The sequence below is a fragment of the Gorilla gorilla genome, chromosome 16 (assembly GCF_029281585.2).
Source record: "Gorilla gorilla gorilla isolate KB3781 chromosome 16, NHGRI_mGorGor1-v2.1_pri, whole genome shotgun sequence".
Classification (NCBI taxonomy): domain Eukaryota; kingdom Metazoa; phylum Chordata; class Mammalia; order Primates; family Hominidae; genus Gorilla; species Gorilla gorilla.
Genome location: NC_073240.2, coordinates 72,898,705 through 72,920,576, shown reverse-complemented (window position 1 = coordinate 72,920,576; position 21,872 = coordinate 72,898,705). Strand labels below are relative to the sequence as shown.

Here is a 21,872-nt window from a genome sequence, read left to right as displayed (position 1 = left end):
TAAATATTCTTTTTTTTTTTTTTTTTTTTTGAGATGGAGTTTTGCTCTTGTTGCCCAGGGTGGAGTGCAGTGGCGTGATCTCAGCTCACTGCAACCTCCGCCTCCCGGGTTCAAGCCATTCTCCTGCCTCAGCCTCCCGAGTAGCTGGGATTACAGGTATGTGCCACCACTCCTGGCTTATTTTGTAGTTTTAGTAGAGACAGAGTTTCTCCATGTTGGTCAGGCTGGTCTTGAACTCCTGACCTCAGGTGTTCTGCCTGCCTCGGCCTCCCAAAGTGCTGGGATTACAGGCATGAGCCACCGTGCCTGGCTCATGTAAATATTCTCATTTGATCTATTCTAGAAATGTTAATTTTATTACCTTTCATGGTCTATGATCCATCATAAAGTAATTTTTGTCCATGAATTAATTTTTCTAGACAATCCAGTTGGTGCAGCACCATTGACATAGAAGCCTTTCCTTCACCCATACTGAATTGCAGTGGCATCTTTGTTTTAAGTTAGAACATCATTGTATAGGAGCCTGTTTCTGGATTCTCTTGTGTCTCTCCTTGTACCAAGTACTATACTTTTTGTGGCTTTGTACTACGTCTTGATATTTGGTAGTATAAGTCCTCCAACTTTGTTATTCTTTAAGATTGTCTTGGCTATTCTAGGTCCATTAGATTTCAAATACACATTGAGAATCAGCTTGTTAATTTGTTCAGAACCTACTAGTATTTTGTTTGGAATTGTGCTGAATCTGTAGATCATTTTGAGGGAGAGTTGGCTTCTTAATGATACAGAAGTCAAATTATTGGATATAGTATATTCTTCCATGTATTTAGGTCTTCTTGCGACCTTACATATATTTTGTTTTATTCTTAGATGTGTGGCGGTATCTTTTTAAAATTCATTTTAACTGAGAAACAATTAACATACAATAAAATGCACAGATCATAAATGTTCAGTATGAGTTTTGAAATGGTATACACTGGTGTAATTACCACCAAAAATAAGTGTAACGTTTCCGTTAACTCCAGAGAGTTCCCTCTTGTTTCAGTCAATCCCTTCTTCTCTGCCCCATCTATGCTTTTTAAAACTTTAATTTTTATGGATACATAGTAGTTGTATATATTTATGGGGTACTTGAGATATTTTGACAAGCATACGGTGTATAATAATCACATTAGGGCAAATGGGGTATCCATCACCCCAAGCGTTTATCATTTCTTTGTGTTACAAACATTCCAATTATACTTCTTTTAGTTATTTTTAAATGTAAAATAAATTATTGTTGACTGTAGTCACCCTTTTGTGCCGTCAAATACTGCATCTTATTCATTCTAACTATATTTTTATACCCATTAACCATCCCCACTTTCCTCCGCCCCTTTACTACTCTTCCCAGCCTCTGATAACCATCACTCTACTCTTTATTTTCATGAGTCCAAATTATTTTAATTTTTAGCTCCCACAAATGAATGAGATAATGCAAAGTTTGTCTTTTTGTGCCTGGCTTATTTTGCTTAGCATAATATCCTCCAGTTCCATCCATGTTGTTGCAAATGATGGGATCTCATTCTTTTTTTATGGCTGGCTGGATACTACTTCATTGTATTATATGCATCACATTTTCTTTATCCATTTGTCTGTTGATGGACAGTTAGGTTGATTCCAAATCTTGGTGATTGCAAATAGTGCTGCAGTAAACATGGGAGTGCAGATACCGCTTTGATATACTGATTTCCGTTCTTTTGGGTATATACCTAGCAGTTAATTTGCTTGATCATATAGTAGTTCTGTTTTTAGTTTTTTGAGGAACCTCCAAACTGTTTTTATAGTGGCTATATTAATTTACATTCTCACCAACGGTGTACAAGTGTTCCCTTTTCTTTACCTCCTTGCCAGCATTTGTTGTTGTCTGTCTTGGATAAAAGCTTTTTAACTGTGATAAGATAATATCTCATTGTAGTTTTGATTTGCATTTCTCTGATGTACAGTGATGTTGAGCACCTTTTCATATACCTGTTTGCAATTTGTACATCTTCTTTTGAGAAATGTCTATTCCAGTCTTTTGCCCATTTTAAAATCAGATTTTTAGATTTTTTTCCTATTGAGTTGTTTGAACTCCTTATATATTCTTATTAATCCCTTGTCAGATAGACAGTTTGCACATATTTTCTCCCATTCTGTGAGTTGTCTGTTCACTTTGCTGATTGTTGCCTTTGCTATGCAGAAGCTTTTTGACTTGATGTAATCCTATTTGTCCATTTTTGCTTTGGTTTCCTGTGCTTTTGGGGTATTACTCAACAAATCTTTGCCCAGACTAATGTCCTAGAGAGATCTCCAATGTTTTCTTTCAGTGGTTTGAGAGTTTCAGGTCCTAGATTTAGATCTTTAATCCATTCTAATTTTGATTTTTGTATATGGTGAGAGATAGGGGTCTAGTTTCTCCCTTCTGCATATGGATATCCAGTTTTCCAAGCACCATTTATTGAAGAGAATGTCTTTTCCCCAGTGTGTGTTCTTAGCACCTTTGTCAAAAATGAATTCACTATAGATGTATGGATTCATTTCTGGGTTCTCCATTCTGTTTCACTCGTCTGTTGTTATGCTGTTTTGGTTACTATAGCTCCATAGATGGGATCTCGCTCTGTCATCCAGGCTGGAGTGCAGTGGCACGATCACGGCTCATTGCAGCCTTGACCTCTTGGGTTCAAGTGATCCTCCCATCTCAGCCTCCTTAGTAGCTGGGACCACAAGCTTGTGCCACCACATCCAGTTAATTAAAAAATATTTATCTTGTAGAGATGGGATCTCTCTATGTTGTCCTGGCTGTCTTGAACTCCTGGGCCCAAGTAGTCCTTCCACCTTGGCCTCCCAAATTGCTGAGATTACAGGTGTGATAAAGCACCCAGCCTCAATAACTCTTAGATTTGCCCTTTTGAGGCTATTTTCTAGATCTTGTAGGCTTTATTCTTATGTTATTCTTTTTTCTTTTGTCTTCCTCTGTGTATTTTCAAGTAGCCTGTCTTCAAGCTCATTAATTGTTTCTCCTGCTTGACCAATTCTGCTGTTGAGAGACTCTAATGCATTCTTCAGATTGTCAGTTGAATTTTTCAGCTCCCAAATTTCTGTTTGATTTCTAAAAATTATTTTAGTCTTTGTTAAGTTTATCTGATAGGATTCTGAATTCCTTCTGTGTTATCTTGAGTTTTGTTGAGTTTCCTGAAAACAAGTATCTTGAATTCTCTAAAAGGTCACATATCTCTGTCTAGGTTTGCTCACTGCTGCCTTATTTAGTTTGTTTGGTGAGGTCATGTTTTCCTGGATGGTCTTGATGCCTGTGGGTGTTCGTTGGTGTCTGGGCATTGAAGAGTTAGGTATTTGTTGTAATCTTTGCTGTCTGGGCTTTTTTGTACCTGTCCTCCTTTAGAAGGTTTTCAGGTATTCAAAGTGGATTGAGTATTATGATCTGTCTTTGGTTATTGTAGCTGTCTCTTCATTAGGGTACACCCCAAGCCCCAGTAACACTGTGGCTTTTGCAGACTCATAGAGGTACTGCCTTGGTGGTCTGGGTTAGTTCTGGCAGAATTCTCTGGATTACCAGGCAGAATCTCTTGTTCTCTTCCCTTACTTTTCCTCAAACTAGTGGAGTCTGTATCTCCTTGCTGAGCTGCCTGGAACTGGGGAGGTGTGACCCAAGCACCGCCGTGACCACCACCTCTTGGACTATGCTGGGTCAGACCTGAAGTCTGCACAAAACGGGGTCCTGCCCAAGGCCTGTGGTGACTATTGCCTGGCTACTATTGATGTTTATTGAGTGTCCTAGGGTGCTTTAGTCAGTGGGTAGTGAATTCAGACAGGCTCCTGTGCTTCTCTTCAGGGAGATAGGTTCCCTTCTGGCCCAGGGTGAGTCTGGAAATGCTGGCTGGGAGCTAGGGCCTGGAGTTGGGAACTTTAGGAATCTCCTTGGTACTTTATTTTTCTGTGGCTGAGCTGGTGCCTAAGTTGTAGGACAGAGTCCTTTTTACTCTTTCCTCTTCTTTCTGTAGGCAGAAGGAGTCTCTCCCTGTGGCTACCACCTCCCCAGGCCTGTGGTGAGTACTGCCTACTTACCACTCATGTTTTTTCAAGGCCTGAAGGCTGTTTAGCCAGCTTGTGGTGAATCCTGCCAGGCTTGGGTCTCTCTTCAGAGCAATGGGTTCCCTTCTGGCCCAGGGTGGGTCTGGAAATGCTGTCCATGAGCTAAGGCCTAAAATCAGGGACTTTAAGAGTTTGCTTGGTGCTTTATTTTACTGTAGCTGAGTTGATACCCAAGTTGCAAGGCAAAGTCGTTTTTGCTCTTCTCTCTCCTTTCTCAGGCAGAAGGAGTCTCTCACGGTGGCCACCACAGCTGGGAGTGCACTGGGTTACATCTGAAGTTAGCATGGTACTGGGTCTCTCCCAAGGCCCATGGCGAGTACTGCCTGGCCACTGCTGGCTACTGAAGTTTATTCAAGGTCCAAGGACCCTTTAGGCAGCAGTTGATAAATCCTGCCAGGACTGGGTCTTTCCTTTCATGGCAGCTGGTTCCTTTCTGGTTCAGGGTGTGTCTAGGAATGTTATCTGGGATGTAGAGCCTGGAATGGGGGGCATCAGGACTGTGCTTGGTGCTTTACCGTATTGTGGCTGAGCTGATATCCAAGTTGTAAGACAACGTGACTCTTTCCTCTCCTTAAGCAGAAGGAGGTTCTCCTGGAGCTACAAGCTGTGCTGCCTGGTGCTGGGGGAGGGGTAATGCAAGCACTGTTTGGGCTGCCCTAGCTGGTGTCTCACTGGGTCGTGTGCACCTCAAGTCCACTGATTCCAAGTGCACACAACAGCAAGACTTGCCCAGGAATTGAAGTCCTAGTGGCCTAGACTGCCTTCTAAGTTTATGTATGATCCCAGAGTACTTTAGCTTGCCATGGTAGGGCTAGCCAGAACTCAGGTTCCAACCACTGGGATGGACAATTCCTCTCTGATTAGGGCTGGTCTAAATGCTCCCTCTATAGATGCCGGCTGAATTCTGCCCTGTGCTGCTTTCTCCTGTGACGGGGCAGCACTGAGTTTCAATGCAAAGTCCCACAATCTCTGTGCTATCTCTCCCGCAGGTACATAGATTCTGTCTCTGGACAACATGGCTGCTGCCAGAGGATAGGACAGGGGTGGTGTTGGCAGTTCAAGACTGTCTTTCCTACCCTCACCAGTGGCTCTTTTATTTTTTATTTTTATTTTTTATTTTCTAATAAGACTAGATTTATTCAATACCCTAGTAAAAGTTTTGATTATAAGTATCTAACAGTATAAAAAGTACAAAACAGATCTGTAGATTTCTAATATATTAATACAAAGTGCATGACTACATACAGTACATCTTACAGGCAAAGAGAGGTGGAAGGGGAAAAAGAAGACTGTGGTTGAGGTCTAGTAATAAATAAATAAATACAGAAGTAGAGATGATCCATATTATAGTATATTCTACCACCAATACTGCAGCCAAAATGTACAAAAAAATCATTTCAAAATAACTCAGGAAGATGATAATGGCTGGACTTTTGTAATTTGCCTCAAAGACTGTGGGAGAGCCAACTCAACTCACTGTATAGTCTGTGCATATGGTGGCTTGTAGCATGTAGGTTTTTTCCAAAAGAAGGAAATATAAAATGTTTAGATTAAGAACTATAAAACTACAGGGTGCCTATAAAAGGTGGCTTACTCCTTATTGTTATTATACTATCCAATTTTTAAAATGCAGTTTAAAAAATAAGCGCTGAGTCTTGTTATTACAAGGCAGGCAAATGTTTCTCCCTCATTCTGAAAAGACTGAACTGACGATGCTTTTCCTGAACATTTAGAAAAGAGGCAGTAAGAGTACTCTGGTTTGGGTTCAAGTGAGAGGCTTTTCATGAAAATCTTAGGATTGAAGAGCTCTAAGTTCAGGATATCTCAATGTTCAGAAAGCCTCACTAAAAGAAGCCAATCCAAAACCATTTAATGTGAACACAAACCTCTTTTCTTTTAGTAAGTTTTACTTTTAATACAGAGTGAAAGAAAATAAAAACGTAATAGGCTAAAACAAGTCAAACACCCATTCTACACAGATAAAAACCTTCACAAAGGTCAACTGAAGTAATCCAGAGCTGAAACTGAATTGTGCAGATTTTCAGTGAAGTCACAGAAGTCATGTAACACAAACAAAAGTCGATTATATTTACACACTCAGCAAGCCCTCTAAGAAATGTGCCCCAAGAAGCATTAACCTTTGTTTTATGCCATCCTGAAGACTTGCACATTTTATTTTTCAGATAGCTTAACATTTTTAATTGAGTGTGTTCTCTACCATGCGGTAATGCTTTGGTACTGTTCATACAGGGTCTCGCCTGTCCTAAAGACTTGCCATTTCCCCAAGAGGAACTTTGATTCGGCTTTAGAAGTTTTACATAAATTAAAATCTTTATCAAATATTAATATGAAGGGAGGCACAGGATGCAACATATATAGTCAAGTTACCTCTTTGTATATTTAGAAATTACTTTCTCCTCCAAGGTATTTGCAACAGAAAGCTCAGTCTGTCCTGCTTAATAATCAGTAGTACAGGTTTGAATCATCAGAAGCTTGGCAAGACCTTAATATTTCAAAATTATTAACAACTACCTCTAGGGGCAAGTTCATGTTACTGAGTTATGACAAATTTATTATCATGAGGGAAAAAAAGAGTAGCCAGCCATCTTAAAAATGCCCCAACAACTGCTCCTCAATACAGAAAGACTAAAAACTACATACAGTTTATCAAACAACAAATCCCATCTCTGTCCCCTGAAATTCCCCTAGTTTCATTCATTAGAAGGGGATTTAAAAAAAAAAAGACTTAAAGAGCACTTTACAGCAGCATTCAGCTTTCCTATGAAATACTCAGCATCTTAAATATTATGTACAACTCTTTTTTTAGTAAGCTAGACACTGGCTTCAGAATTTGTGGGAGTGGGGGAAATCAACCCATTCAGAACTACTCTAGAAATTGTCTTTTGGCAGAATAGCAGGTATCCAAGTTAAAAATAAGAGGGTCATTTAAGACCAGCCTGGCCAACGTGGTGAAACCCCGTATCTACTAAAACTAAAAAATTAGCCAGGTCTGGTGGCGGGCACCTATAAACCCAGCTACTTGGGAGGCTGAGGCAGGAGAATCACTTGAACCCGGGAGACGGAAGTTGCAGTGAGCCAAGATCACGCCACTGCACTCCAGCCTGGGTAACAAGAGCAAAACTCCGTCTCAAAAAAAAAAAAAAAAAAAAAAAAAAAAAAAGAGGGTCAGTTTGTTGCTTTGTGGTTTTTCAAAATTCAGATTTTTTTTTTGTTCCCCTTCTACATAAAAACCTCAGTCACCACTCCTGAGTGGAGATGGGCAGAGGCTCTGGCCCCTGCTCCTCTGGCTTCTCGGCAGCTGCTTTCTTATTGCTGCAGCAAGGCTTGAAGAGATGTGTGTCAATGAGGACTTCCCCAAAACGGCCTTTATAGATGATCCCACAACATATCTTCTGTCTTTTCCAGTATGTGAGATCTAAAAAGGAAAAAACTCTGGTGTTCTGTTAGAACCAGAAGCCATCTCTGTATCTGAGCCGTCATCTGACTGGTTACTGTAACAAGGAGATTGAGCTGGGCAGGCACTTGAGGTGGTACTGTGAACATCAGAATTATGACATTTAAATTCCTTCTGCAGTTTACTGATCTGGTTGCTTTTTATCCTGTTCCCAGATAGAGTTTTCACTTTCTTTGGTTTCAATGTAGTCTTTAGACTGGGTCCAGCCCTTGCATCTACCACATGATGCCAGTTTTTTTTTGATCCTGCTGGCAACTTCTTCCATCTTTTCACAAGCAGGACACAGGCATTGCAGATGTCTCCTGAACGAGTCTCATGCAATCCAAAACAGCTCTGGAAGTCCTTTTCATAGTGTTTACTGTCAGTGAATCAAGAACTGGAGGACTTAGCTCTGCAAATACAGCAGCCTTCTATACTTTGGTACATCTTTGGCTTGTGAAAACCAAACATCTTTTCTTCTGGGCAATAGTCTTCCAAAAGCAGCCATTCCACGCTCAATAACGTCCCCGAGGTGCGGAGTGCATGCCAGGCCAGTCCCCCTCAAGCGCTCCCTCCTCCTCAGCTGCCTTGTCTAGCGGCTCTTTTCTTGATAAGATGTTAAAACCAGATTCTGTGATCACTTACCTGATTTTTGGTTCTTATGAAGGTGCTTTCTTGTGTGGATAGTTGTGCAATTTGGTGCTCCTTTTGGGGGCTGGGGGTGATTGCTGGAGGGTTCTATTCGGCCATCTTGCCTCTTCCCTCTTCTCTCCACCTATATGTTTTAATTTCTGTCATTGTGGGTTAGTTTTGTCTGTTCATGGGGTAATCATACCTATGTGCTTTTTGTTTCTGACTTCTTTTGTTTAACATAGTGTTTTAACTGTTGTGATATCAGTAGTTCATTCTTTTTTGTTGTTGAGTAATATTTTATTATGTGGATGTTAATATGTGAATATAACTGCTTATCCATTCTTCATAGTTTAATTTTTTTTTTCATTTTCTTTTTTTGTTTGTTTGAGAGAGAGTTTTTGCTCTGTCGCCTGGGCTGGAGTGCAGTGGTGCGACCTCAGCTCACTGCAACCTCTGCCTCCCGGGTTCAAGTGGGTCTCCTGCCTCAGCCTCCAGAGTAGCTGGTGTTACAGGCACCTGCCACCACCCACAAATTTTTGTATTTTTAGTAGAGACGGGGTTTTGCCATATTGGCCAGGCTGGTCTTGAACTCCTGACCTCAGTTGATCACCTGCCTCAGCCTCCAAATGTGCTGGGATTACAGATGTGAGCCACTGCACCCCGCCTCATTTTCTTATTTCTTGCTCCATTACTAGGGTTATGGGAACTCTATGATTTAGCAGTATTCTTGAGGTTAAAGATGGCTGCATGAAATGGCCACTCTTCTTCCATCCTTATTGGTAGGCATGCTTATTGAATCAGCATCATTGATTGATTACTTCCTTAGGAAAGGACTTTGATACCTGCTCATTTTTTAAAGTTAGGCATTGTCAAATTAATGTTGAAAAGAGCTCTTAAAGGAAGTCAAATAAAGCAGTGTATATACATTATGCATGAAAATAGATGAGAAAGGAGAAGGGGAAAAGCTATGTAGTGAATTTTAGTAAAATGACTAAGCAAGAAAAATGATTGGTAAAATAGATTAATGTGTATGTGAATTTATTTCTTCAACAAATAAATTTTTGAGCTGTGGATACCCATGATGGGAAGGATGAAGCCACTTACTTTTTAATGGAGAAGTAAGACAATAAACCAAAAAAATCCAAATAAAAATATAATTTTAGGTAATACATCAAATTCTCTGATAAAAATAAATCAGGATAAGGGGAATAGAGTGATGGAAGATGGGGGATAGAGGATTATTTTAGATAGTATACTAAGGAAAACCTTTGCTGAGGATTTGAAATTTGAACAGAGACTTCAGTAATATGAAAGAAGGTCCAAGTAGAGGGACCAGGAAGGAAGCGTAAAGATTCTGAATTAGGAATAAACTTAAAGACAGAAAAAAAAGACCACTGAGGCTTCAGTAGAGTGAGAGAAAGATGAAAGTTGAGGGGGTGAAATAATGTAGGCCCTTTTAGACCACAGTAAGAGCTTTCAGTTTTATTTGTGTTAAGGGGAGCCATTGAAGTAGAGTGGCGTGGTGTGATTTTCCTTTAAAAAGGGTGACTCTCTGCTGTGTGGAAAAATAGACTATAGTAGAGCAATGATAGAAGGAAGGATACCATGCTTTTTCACTAATTCAGGTGAGAGAACGATAGGGCTTGAAGTAGGTGGTGGAGATGGGAATGATAAGAAAATAGGTTCAGGATGTATTTTAAGGGCAGACCTATAGTGCTTTTTGATGGATTGAATATAAGAGGAATTTCCTGACAGGATTCCTTGTAGGAGAGGGTTTAGAAAATGTTCACAGTAGTGCATTAGTCACGGTAGTCCAACTACTATACCTAAACAACCTCCAAATATCAGCAGCTCTATACAAGTAAAGTGTGTTTCTCATTTACATCACAGTCCAATTTAGGTGGTTGGAGGTGGGGTGATGGTAGACACTTCTCTGTGTGGTCCTTTGGGACCCAGACTCCTTCCCTCTAGTGGCTCTGTGTCCCTGAGGGCCTTAGAGCTTTTCCCCAGGTTGTCTCCATTCTTATAGCAGACTAGGAAAGGCAGATCCTTTTAGAGGTATTTTGGCTCAATCTGGAGAGAATGTGCGTAATCTCTGCCCCACAAACCATTTGCCTAGGACTTGATCATATGTCCACGTGTAACCCCAGGGAAGATTGGGAAATAAAGTCTAGTTGTGTGCCTAGGAAGAGGAGGAAACGGGTTTGTAAAAAGAGTATTTGGGGGCTTTTAAAAAGAAAATTTACTTCTAAATACATAGTTTGCAAAGTTTACATATCTAAATAAGTTATATATGTGTTTATATATGTGATTAAACATTTGTATGGTAGTGACTATATTTATTTGTGGAACATTCTAATTGTAAGCACTAAAGAATGAAGAAACTTGAATAGTAGGTCATGAACACAACTTCCCCATAGTTATTTATCTAAAATAAATTCAAAATGTTTAATAGCTCTCCCCTATGATATTTATAGCTGTATGCAAATCAGTAATGTTTTCTCAAATAGATCTTGCCTTTGATTACAGTGTTTTCTGTATGTACTATGAGGCCTTTGGTTTGAGTTATTTTTTCAACATTAAAGTTCAATTTTTTTTTCTTTTTTACTTTTTAAATGTATAATACATTTGCTTGATTCAGTCCTACTTTTCTTGCTACTGGATGACAATGTATAATCTTTTTTCTTTTCCTTTCCTTTCTTTTCCTTTTCTTTCCTTCCCTTTCCTTTTTTTTTTTTTTTTTTTTTTGACAGAATCTCACTCTGTCACCCACGGTGGAGTGCAGTGGCTCAGTCTTGGCTCAGTGCAACCTCTGCCTTCCAGGTTCGGGCGATTCTCATGCCTCAGTAGCTGTGACTATAGGTACGTGCTACCATGCCCGGCTAATTTATTTATTTATTTATTTTTTGAGACGAAGTCTCACTCTGTCACCCAGGCTGGAGTGCAGTGGCATGATCTTGGCTCACTGCAACCTCTGCCTCCCAGGTTCAAGCGATTCTCCTGCCTTAGCCTCCTGAGTAGCTGGGATTACAGGCGCATGCCACCATGCCCGGCTAATTTTTTTTTTTTTTGTATTTTTAGTAGAGACGGGATTTCACCATGTTGTCCAGCCTGGTCTCAAACTCCTGACCTCAGGTGATCCGCCTGCCTCAGCCTCCCAAAGTGTTGGGATTACAGGTGTGAGCCACCATGCCCGGCCTGTATTTTTTTTTTTTTTTTTTTTTTTTTTTTTTTTAGTAGAGATGGGGTTTCACCATGTTGGCCAGGCTGGTCTCAAACTCCTGACCTCAAGCGATCCACCTGCCTTGACTTACCAAAGTGCTGGGATTACAGGCATGAGCCACCATGCCTGGCCAACAATGTATGATCTTTCTTACTAACATTTATCAGTAGAGCCCTATGATAAAGCACGCATAAAGAGAAAGGACACTTTTTTTTTAAAAGAAAATAACCTTGGGGATTTGATAAAAAAGCAAAAACAAAATTAATGTATATATTTTGAAAAGTAAATTTTAACACACTGCAGAACACTGCACAGAACACTGCACAGAACACTGCATTAAAAATCCTTAGGTACTTTTTAATTTCTTTAACTGAACTTCTAGTTTAAAGGAAACTCTTTATTCCCTGTTTTCTTTCTTCACCACAGTTTTCCTCTATAATTAGTCCCTTCTAACTCAGTCCAGTGAATAACATCATAAGCTGGCCTATTCTGAACCACACCCTGCTAAACCACAGCAACTTTCTTACCACGTTAGCATATACTGTTAGCATATACTTTTGAAGTGTCTACATTGAGATAGAGAATAAAAAGAATATTAAATAATTTTCTATATAAAAGATACAGCATTGTCTGATTGCTATATAAATGTCAGTAATGTGCTTAGTTCTTTACGTGTATTGTTTTATTCTTATGGTCAGCTATCCCCACATCATTTATTTAGTAATCGTTTTTTCTCTGCTGACTTGAAATGTCATCTTTATCATATATTTTCATAGTTTTTTTTGCTCTTTAGGTCTTGATTTTCTGATTTGAAAGGTAATAGTTTATTTTTGTCTAAGAATTGCTGTTCAACTCAAATTAGGTAATGTATATCAAACTTATTTTTGATTATAACTATAGATGGAAAATGTGAAGATTTCCCAAAAGCCCAGTGTTTTAACCCATTTTAAAATATATGTATACCTTTATGTGCAATTTTCTAGATTTTAAAATTTTACGTTATAAATTCTTTTCCATATTTCTACATGGTTGACTTTACAACTATCTCCCACTATTCATGTTTGCTTAATTCTTCAGTTTGGATAGTGAATTTGAATGTCAGGGGGTACTGCCTTATTTGAATCTATTTGTTTCCTAAAGTTTGGATAGCAAATAACAAGATAATGAAGGAAATTCCAGAAGTTTACTCAAACGTATTTGGTTCTTGAGTTTAGGTTGTGAGATTTTTTGAAATCAGGAATTTGGATAACAAGGGCGACCTGTATCCTCAAAGGGTATTGCACTGAAATACTACCCATTATAATGGGTTCTTTTGATTGTAGAGAACAGAAATCTACCTCACAGTGGCTCAGGGAATAAAAGGGAATTGATTGGCACACTTAACAAGGAATTTCAGTGGTCTAGCTTATTTGAGGCACAACTGGATTCAGTGGCCCAAATATGTTGATAAGATTTTGCTGTGTGTGTTAGTTTCATTTTCTTTTATTGCAGAGCCTTCTTTTATGCATTTAGGGAATATGGCTGCCAGCAGCTGTAGGTTTAGATCTTTCTAGCTTAGCGGCCCTGGTGTGGGAAGAAAGCTTCTTTTCCGATAGTTGCAGCAAAAATTCCAGTACAGAATCTCAGTAATCAGCCACTGTGGCTAAGAGTAATGAAATAAATTGATTGACTGGGCCCGGGTCACAGCAAATGTCTCTCTTCTCCCTTATCTGGGGAATGAGGTCAGTTCATTCAAACTACGTTCGATGACAAAGATGGAATGACAAGGAGGAGAAATAGTTTTTCAAAGGAAAACAGTAATTTTGAAGAAGGTACAGAGTACTTACTGGTCAGGCTAAGCTGATATACATATACTAGTGTGTCATACAATAATTCACGTTATGTTTTATTTTTTATTTTCATAGTTTTTTGGGGAACAAGTGATGCTTGGTTGCATGAGTAAGTTTTTTTTATTTTTAATTTTTATTTTTGAGATGGAGTCTTGCTCTCTCGTCAAGGCTGGAGTTCAGTGGTGTGATCTCTGCTCACTGCAACCTCCGCCTCCCAGGTTCAAGCGATTCTGCCTCAGCCTCCCAAATAGCTGAGATTACAGGCATGTGCCACCACACCTGGCTAATTTTTTTTTTTTTTTTCCTGAGACAGAGTCTTGCTCTTGTCACCCAGGCTGGAGTACAGTGGTGCAATCTCGGCTCACTGCAACCTCCGCCTCCCAGGTTCAAGCAATTCTCCTGCCTCGGCCTCCTGAGTAGCTGGGATTATAGGCACCCACCATGCTTGGCTAATTTTTGTACTTTTAGTAAAGACGGGGTTTCACCATGTTGGCCAGGCTGGTCTTGAACTCCTGACCTCAGGTGATCCGCCCGCCTCGGCCTCCCAAAGTGCTGGGATTACAGGTGTGAGCCACTGTGCCCAGCCATTTTTGTATTTTTAGTAGAGACGGAGTTTTGCCATGTTGGCCAGGCTGGTCTTGAACTCCTGACCTCAGGTGATCTGCCTGCCTCGACCTCCCAAAGTACTGGGATTAACAGGCGTGAGCCACTGCGCCCGGCTGAGTAAGTTCTTTGGTGGTGATTTCTGAGATTTTGGTGCACCCATCGCCTGAGCAGTATACACTATACCCAATTTGTTATCCCTCACCCACCTCCCACCTTTTCCCCCAAGTCCCCAAAGTTCACTGTGTCATTCTTACGCCTTTGAATCCTCATAGCTTAGCTCCTGCTTATGAGCGAGAACATACGATGTTTGGTTTTGCATTCCTGAGTTACTTCACTTAGATTAATGGTCTCCAGTTCCATCCAGGTCACTGTGAATGCCATTATTTTGTTCCTTTTTATGGCTGAGTAGTATTCCATGGTGTATATTGACCACAATTTCTTTATCCACTCATTGATTGATGGGCATTTGGGCTGGTTCTATATTTTTGCAGTTGTGAATTGTGCTGCTGTAAACATGCCTGTGGGAGTATCTTTTTTTGTATAAATGACTTCTTTTTCTCTGGGTAGATACTCAGTAGTGGCAACTGGGTGATACCCTGTTGTGCAGGTTGGAGTACAGTGGCATAATTTGGGCTCACTACAACCTTTGCTTCCCGGGTTCAAGTGATTCTTGTGCCTCAGCCTCCTGAGTAGTTGGGGCTACAGGCCCGTGCCACCATGCCCAGCTAATTTTTATATTTTTATTAGGGATGGGGTTTCGCCATGTTGGTCAGGGTGGTCTCGAACTCCTGACCTCAGGTGATCCACCTGCCTTGGCCTCCTAAAGTGCTGAGATTATAGGTGTCAGCCACCGCACCTGCCCTACTTTTAGTTCTTTAAGGAATCTCCATGCTGTTTTTTATAGTGGTTGTATTTTACATATAGTGAATGTATTTTACATTCCTACCATCAGTGTCAAAGTGTGTTCTCTTTTCACCACATCCCTGCCAGCATCTATTATTTTTTTGATTTTTTTATGGCCATTCTTGCAGGAGTAAGGTGGTATCACATTGTTATTTTGTTTTGCATTTCCCTCATCATTAATGCTGTTGAGCATTTTTTCATGTTTGTTGACCTTTTGTGTATCTTCTTTTGAGATGTCTATTCATGTCCTTAGCATACTTTTTGATGGGATTGTTTGTTTTTTTCTTGCTAATTTGTTTGAGTTCCTTGTAGATTCTGGATATTAGTCCTTTATTGGATATACACATTGTGAAGATTTTCTTACACTCTGTGGGTTGTCTGTTTGCTGATTTTTTCTTTTTCTGTGCAAAGGCTCTTTAATTAAGTCCCATTTATTCATCTTTGTTTTTGTTGCATTTGCTTTTGGGTTCTTGGTCATAAAGTCTTTGCCTAAGCCAAGGCCTGGGAGGGTTTTTCTGACATTATCTTGTAGAATTTTTATTCAGGTCTTAGATTTAAGTCCTTGATCCATTTTGAGTTGATTTTTGTATAAGGTGAGAGGTTTTCATTCTACATGTGGCCTGCCAACTATTAACATTTTATTTATTTAGAGATAGGGTCTTGGTATATTGCCCGGGCTGGTCTTGAACTCCTGTGCTCAAGCAATCCTCCCACCTCAGCCTTTCAAATAGCTATGACTATGGGCATGCACCACTGTGCCCAGCCTGATAATTTATTTCTTCCATTACATTTTCTTCAACTGGAATGGTACAAAATATGTTTTCTTTCAGCACCCACTTTTGCTTTTACTTGACATTGATCTGCTATAGGTAAAACTTGGGCTTTTATATTCTTTCTAGTAATGATTAGCTGATATACAGTCTCGTCACATCTTATCTCAAATTCTGTTTCTCTGCCCATCTTTTTTTTTTTTTTTAATTCTTTCAGTAAAAGTGTCCTTTTTTTTTCCTTTCTGAGAGACAACTGTCCACCTTTGACCTTAATCTCATTTAGTCTTGCTTACCAAGGAACTTTGGCTTACCAGTTAGACCTTCTTTTTCTTCAGTTTTTAGTTTCTGCTTCCTTGCTTGATCTTATTTATAATCATACAGTTGTGTTCCCAAGCCCCCTAACTAATAAACATTTGACTCACAATACTCCTGCTTTTTTTTTTTTTTTGAGACAGAGTCTCGCTGTGTCTCCAGGCTGGAGTGCAGTGGCACGATCTCTACTCACTTTACTCACTTCAACGTCTGCCTCCTGGGTTCAAGTGATTCTCCTGCTTCAGCCTCCCAAGCAGCTGGGACTACAGGCGCACACCACCACGCCTGGCTAATTTTTGTACTTTTAGTAGAGGTGGGGTTTCACCATCTTGGCCAGGCTGGCCTCGAACTCCTGACCTTGTGATTTGCCCGCCTCGGCCCCCCAGAGTGCTGGGATTACAGATGTGAACCACTGCGCCTGGCCCTACTCCTGCTTTCTTTGTAGCAGATTCGATCAACATCTGCTAGCTACTTACTTGCCACTCCGTGGCTTCCTCCTTAACTTCTTGTAATCTTTTTCTGTTTTGTACTTCTTTTCAAGAATACCAGTGATATCCAGAGACCTTTCTCTCAGGCCTAAGCCTAAAGTAATAGTATGGAAGGGCTAAAAAAAAACCCTTAAGAGATGTTTAATTCAATTTTATTTTCCTGTTTTGCTTGATGTTATTTTGATTATACCAGCTTTCTTTTGGCTAGTGTTTGCATGGTATTTCTTCTCCTTTTAAAAAAATACTTTCTGATTCTGTATCCTTATGTTATAGATGTGTGTCTACTGAAAACAGCAGATAGTTGAATTTTAAAACTTTGACCATCTTTGTCTTTTAACTGGAGCATTTACATGTAATATAATTACTGTTGTATTTAGCTTTAAAACTTTACTATTTGTTTTCTATTTGATCTACCTATTCTGACTTTTTTCTCTTCTCCTTTCTTGCTTTCTTTTGAACTCATTATTCTGTTTTTTCACTCTACTAGTTGGAAAGTTATACATAATTATTTTTAACTTTTAGTTTCAGGAGTACATGTACAGGTTGGTTCTTTAGATAAATTGTGTGTTTCTGGGGTTTGGTGTACAGATTATTTTGTTACCCGGGTAATAAGCACAGTACCCGATAGGTAGTTTTTTGATCCTTGCCTTCCTTCCACCCTTCACCCTCAAGTAGGCTCTTGTGTCTATTGCTCCCTTCTTTGTGTTCATGTCTACTCAGTTTTTAGCTTCCATTTATAAGTGTGGTGTTTGGTTTTCTGTTCTTGAGTTAGTTTGCTTAGGATAATGGCCTCCAGCTACATCCATATTGCTATAAAGGACATTATCTCATTCTTTTTTATGGCTGCATAGTATTCCATGGTGTATATGTGCCACATGGAAAGTTACACTTAAAAAACCTTTTTTTTTTTCTTTGAGACGGAGTCTCACTCAGTTGCCCAGGCTAGAGTGCAGTGGTGTGATCTTGGCTTACTGCAACCTGCGCCTCCTGAGTTCAAGCGATTCTCCTGCCTCAGCGTCCTGAGTAGCTGGAATTACAGGCACGCAGCACCCTGCTTGGCTAATTTTTTTTTTGTACTTTTAATAGGGACAGGGTTTCACCATGTTGGCCAGGCTGGTCTCGAACTCCTGACCTTAAGTGATCCGCCTGCCTCGGCCTCCCAAAGTGCTGGGATTATAGGCGTGAGCCACCAGGCCCAGCCTAAAAAAAAGTCTTTTTTAGTGGCTACCCTAGAACAACCGTCAGCAAAATTTTCCTGTAAAGGAGCATATAGTAAAAGTTTTTGGCTTTGTGGACCGGCCTGGGCAGCATTCCATCTTGCTATGGGGTGATACTTCTTGGGGTGATACTTTCCGGCTGGAAATATCTGTGGCCACTGGCGCCTCTGCCTGAGTTTTTCTTGGGCCTGCTGGGCTTATTCTGATCACTCTGAGTGGCAGGCTGTGTTTGGCTTGCACTACCAGCCTGGATCCCACACCTACCAAAGGAGGGTGTGTGAGTGAGCGAGGGGTTTGGCCACTCTACACAACCGAGCATGCTGGCTGCAGCGGGGCAGGCAGCTCCGGGTGCTGGCATAGGCGCTGGCTTCCTTGCAAGGCTGTGGATCAGGCATACCTCAAGCAGCTTCCACGGCTGGCACTGGGGAATGCAGTGGTGCTCGGAAGCTTGAAGATGCCAGGAACCATAGAGCCCCAAAGAGGGTGTCAGAGCCCTGGCTTGGGGAGCCCCCAGGTCTGGACTCCATGAAGGGCCTTAGCTCTTTTCTCCTTCTCTCTTCTCTCCTTCTGTTGCCTACAATGGGACGAACAAGGGGTGTATTTCAGCCCTGTTTGTGTTATAGCTCTTTTAGTCCTGCCATTCGGCAGGTCCTGAGTTCTTGTTCTGCACCCAGGAAGAATGAGGTACATGGACAAGTGGAAGGTGAGCAAGGTGAAGGGGAGCTTTATCGAGTGATAGAGTAGCTCAGAGGAGACTCGCAGTGGGTAGCTCCTCTCTGCAGCCAGGGTGTCCTGATGAGTGTTCAGCTGTCAGCAGAGTGGAGACCGTGGAGTGGGTAGCTCTTCACTGCAGCTGGTAGTTGGATATCTCTTCAGCTTTCAGCAGAGGAGACCCTGGGGTGGGTAGCTTCTCCCTGCAGCTGGTTGTCCCATCATCTTCTCAACTCCCGGCAGAGAGGAGACCCTGGGGTGGGCACCTTTTCTCTGCAACTGGCAGGTGGTTGTCTCCCCAAGTCTGGCTGAGTTCAGGCTTTTATAGGTCTCAGCAGGGAGGGTGTGTGTACTGATTGGTTCATTGACAACCATGGGTGAGCCTGGAGAAAGCACCACAAGTTCCCACTCTGGTCATCGGGTGCCAATGGAAAGCCTGGTCCCCAGGCTTCAGGCTTTCCCTGGCTTGAAGGTGGAGTTTCACCAGGGACCTGCCTCCTTTTGCCCAGGAGCCTGCCTGCCTCCTGCTGCCATTCATGGTGCCCAGGCTGTTTGTGACAGGGGGTGCCTACAGGTACTGAGCTGCCCTCAGTACCCCCTCAGCCTCCCTCTAGTGTTTGTAGGCACCCAAAGTTTAGAGGGGGCCAAGGTGGCAGGGGGCTGGTGTATCAGTGCTATCTGGAGCGTGTGCACACTTGGCCAGGCTGTGACAGTGCCCAGGCTCGGACCCAACCTTTCTCTGAGATTGGAGTGGGTGCTGGGAGTGAGGAGAGGCCAGGCAGTGGGAGCAAACACCTCTGAGCCTGCAGGGACTGGGCAGGGGGCCTTCCCAGGCCTCTGAGAGTGCAGAGCTGCCTGGGTCTGCAGCTGCAGCTTGGGCGGCTGCAGCTGTGCCTGGGAGGGTGGGGCTTCTGCCTGCTCCCATCCCCCAAGAGCACAGTGATGCCCGGGTCTGCAGCCCACCTGGGCGGGTGGCCACAGCTGCACCTAGGGCGCGTGAAACTCCTGCCCTGTCAACTCAGAAGGTGGCGGGGTTCCCACCTGTTCCTGGCTTCTGCTGCCTCCATGGAGCACGCAGTCCTGGCTGCACCTCCCCCACTGCAGCTGGTGTCATGCCAGTGGCCGCTATAGATGGGCCGCTGCTGCCATCGGTGGCATGCACTTACAGTCCCAGCTACTCGGGAGACTGAGGCAGGAGGATCACTTGAGTCCAGAAGGTTGAGGCTGCAGTGAGCCATGATTGTGCCACTGTACTCCAGCCTGCATGACAGAGACAGACCCTGGCTCTATAAAACAAAAACAAATACAAAAACAAAACAAAACAACAACAAAATAAAGTGAGTTAATGGAAAAGGAGCTGTAGGAGTGAGTCAGAAAAAGAGCAAGACTATCAGGAAGACTATAAGAAAAATAACTATGTGAGTACACTTTCAAGAACTAGAAATTGGCTGCTTTAGTCATGCCATAGTGTGGTGTGTTAAAATGAAGAATGAGGAAAGACCTTTGGATTACCAACTCTGTGGAATTTCGTGACTTCTCCGGAGCATTGTCAAGTAGCTTGCTATGTGGGAAGAGTGGTAAGGGAGTAGAAAGTGAGTTCCCAAATACTTGGGAATACAGTGATTTTCAAATACTATTTTCTGGACCAGCAATAACAGAATTACCTACATTTCCTCAACTCATAACTATTGTTGAGCCTGGTAATGTACATTTAAAAAAAAAAATTTGTTTATTTATTTATTTATTTATTTATTTATTTATTTATTTAGAGACGGAGTCTCGCTCTGTCACCCAGGCTGGAGTGCAGTGGCATGATCTTGGCTCACTGCAAGCTCTGCCTCCCGGGTCCACGCCATTCTCCTGCCTCAGCCTCCGGAGTAGCTGGGACTGCAGGTGCCCACCACCATGCCCGGCTAATTTTTGTATTTTCAGTAGAGATGGGGTTTCACCATGTTAGCCAGGATGGTCCTGATCTCCTGACCTCGTGATCTATCCGCCTCGGCCTCCCAAAGTGCTGGGATTACAGGTGTGAGCCACTGCGCCCAGCTGGTAATGTACGTTTTGAAAAAGCTCCCCAGATGATTTTGATGAAAGCTCATGTCTCGGATTTGCAAGTACAGATTTTCCAAGCTGTTTAGTAAGGACTGGCTTGTGATCAAGATGGATTTCTGAGTGGTATTTTGAGACAAACCCTCCTTTTTGTAAAAAAAAAAAAAAAAAAAAAAAAACCACAAAGCAGTAATTGATAAAATAACAAAGATAAAACCAAACTGACAAAACTAGGACTCAAAAAAGGTAAACACTTCTGTTTCAGGAAGGAGCAGGTGTGGTTTTGGCTGCTTTGAAGTAATAGGGAAGTGTAATTAGAGTTGGGCATATTGTTGGAAACAGTGGTCCAAGATAGGACTCCTGTTAAAAAAGATGTTTCTAAGTTTACTTCCAGGGCTGCCATATTATACAACTTTAGGGATTAGATTGTAGTTACTTAGTACAGTGGTCTTTAACCTTTTTGGCACCAGGGACTGGTTTCATAGATGAAAATTTTTCCACAGATGGGGTAGTAGGGGATGGTTTTGGGATGAAACTATTCTGCCTCAGAGCATCAGGTATTAGATGATTAGTTAGATTCTCTGGCATTAGTTAGATTCTCATAAGGAGCATGCAGTTTAGATCCCTTGCATATGCGGTTCACAATAGTGCTTAATGCTTCTATGACAATCTCATGCTGCTGACGATCTGACAGGAGGCAGAGCCCAGGCAGTAATGCTTACTTGCCTGCTGCTCATCTTCTGCTGTGCGGCCCAATTTCCGACAGGCCATGGACTGGCACTGGTCCATGGCCCAGAGGTTGTGGACCCCTTAACTTAGTACATCGCCTGGAGTGGTACAGGTCACAGCCTCCCTGGCTGTAAGAAGATTTGCTGCTGACTGCTGCCAGATGCCATAGCGTATATGAAGCAAACACTTAGGGATTCAGGAGAGCAAACATAGCTATACAACTAGGAACCTGGTAACTCAGAGTATATCCTCACTGTTATTGCAGAGCAGAATCTCCAGCTAGACTATCTGTAAGAAAAATATTTATGAGATAACTGAGGAAATTTGGAAATTTGAATATCAATTGATCATTTAATACCAAAATTTTTAATTTTAAAAAATATATTTATGATACTGTAGTTCTCTTTAAAAAGTAGTAAACATGTTCTCAGTAAGTGTTTGTATGAAAAACCAAAGAAGTTCCATCAAAAGTGCACTTGTAAAGCTAAATTCTCAAATATATGAACTCATCTCATGCTAAGGAAGATATGAAATAACCATAAGAGCAGTTCCGTCTGGATGACATTTCAGTGTTAGTCTGAAAAATATTAAATTACATACTGAGGATTTTCAAAAAGAAAAGGAGTAATAGCCCTTAAGTATAAATAATTTTGAAATGTAAATCGGCAGAAAAAAGATGAGGTGGATTTGCAAATGACAAAAACTTTAGAAGTGAAAAATATAGTTGTAATTTTTAAAAGCCAACAGCATGGTGTTCATGAATGAGAAGAGTCAATTAGATGTCAGTTCTTTCCAATATTAATCTGTAAAATCAATGCAG

At 41.4% G+C, this 21,872-nt stretch overlaps 1 protein-coding gene and 1 pseudogene across 24 annotated transcripts in view; one reads left to right on the top strand and one right to left on the bottom strand.

Moving 5' to 3' along the window:
* The window catches only part of MYO9A (myosin IXA), a 307,532-nt gene that overhangs the window by 49,297 nt on the left and 236,363 nt on the right, over positions 1–21,872 (top strand). For 2 of the 24 annotated variants that reach the window (XM_063698674.1, XM_063698672.1), the window contains exon 1: positions 4,038–4,082. The exons of 21 other annotated variants lie outside the window; for them this stretch is intronic. The gene's annotated coding sequence lies outside the window, so the exon portion shown is untranslated. Of the gene's footprint in view, positions 1–4,037; positions 4,083–10,968; positions 11,078–21,872 lie in introns of those variants that run through there. One more of the 24 variants, XM_063698673.1, reaches the window with a different exon arrangement.
* Positions 7,330–8,105, bottom strand: LOC129527131 (SIN3-HDAC complex-associated factor-like; annotated as a pseudogene).